This window comes from Pteropus alecto, unplaced genomic scaffold, assembly GCF_000325575.1.
Source record: "Pteropus alecto unplaced genomic scaffold, ASM32557v1 scaffold53, whole genome shotgun sequence".
NCBI lineage: Eukaryota > Metazoa > Chordata > Mammalia > Chiroptera > Pteropodidae > Pteropus > Pteropus alecto.
This window is the reverse complement of record NW_006434366.1, coordinates 2,717,385-2,717,988: the sequence shown is the minus strand read 5'-3', so window position 1 is coordinate 2,717,988 and position 604 is coordinate 2,717,385. Positions and strand designations below refer to the sequence as shown.

The 604-nt window shown below is 70.9% G+C and overlaps 1 long non-coding RNA gene across 1 annotated transcript in view; it reads right to left on the bottom strand.

Moving 5' to 3' along the window:
- LOC112477529 overlaps positions 1–604 on the bottom strand; it is a 29,435-nt gene that overhangs the window by 27,827 nt on the left and 1,004 nt on the right. The window lies entirely within an intron of this gene.

The window sequence follows — 604 nt, the reverse complement described above, 5'->3', positions numbered from 1 at the left end:
CCCTCCCCACGGCGGGCAATTCCTGGACGCGGGGCCGCGGAGTGGGGGCAGGGAAGCCGGGACGGAAAGAAACCCCAGCCTCTGGGGAAGGCAGGGGGCCGGGCGACTCCCTCGGCTGCGCGCGGGTTCCTGCGAGCGGCCGGGCGGGGGAGGAGGAAGAGGGCTGGGCTGGAGCGAGCGAGGGGATATTCCTCTCCCAGCTTGAGTCAGACGCGGGCGGATCCGTCCTCCCCCGTCCCCTCCCAGGAGACGGGAACTTACTTCATTTCCCTGGGGCAGGTTCGCCCACGTTACCACCACCACCCCCCCCCGGCTCCCCTTCCAGCTTCCGCGCCCCCCGCCCAGCTGGGCAGGACCTAGGCCGCGCTGCCACCCCCTCTTCGGGGAAAGGCAGCTGCACCGCAGACACCTGGGGGCCCGGGCTGGGGGTGGGGGCCCCTCACAGCCACGGGAGCGTTGTCCAACACGTGAGGCTCATGTGATGAAGCCGGGGGAGGGCGGGCAGGTCGCTCCTTCCCTCCCCGGCAGCGGCCAGACGTGCCTGGAGTCACAGGGTAGAACACGTAGCTCCAACCCACCCACTCGCTCCCATTTAACCCAGCCC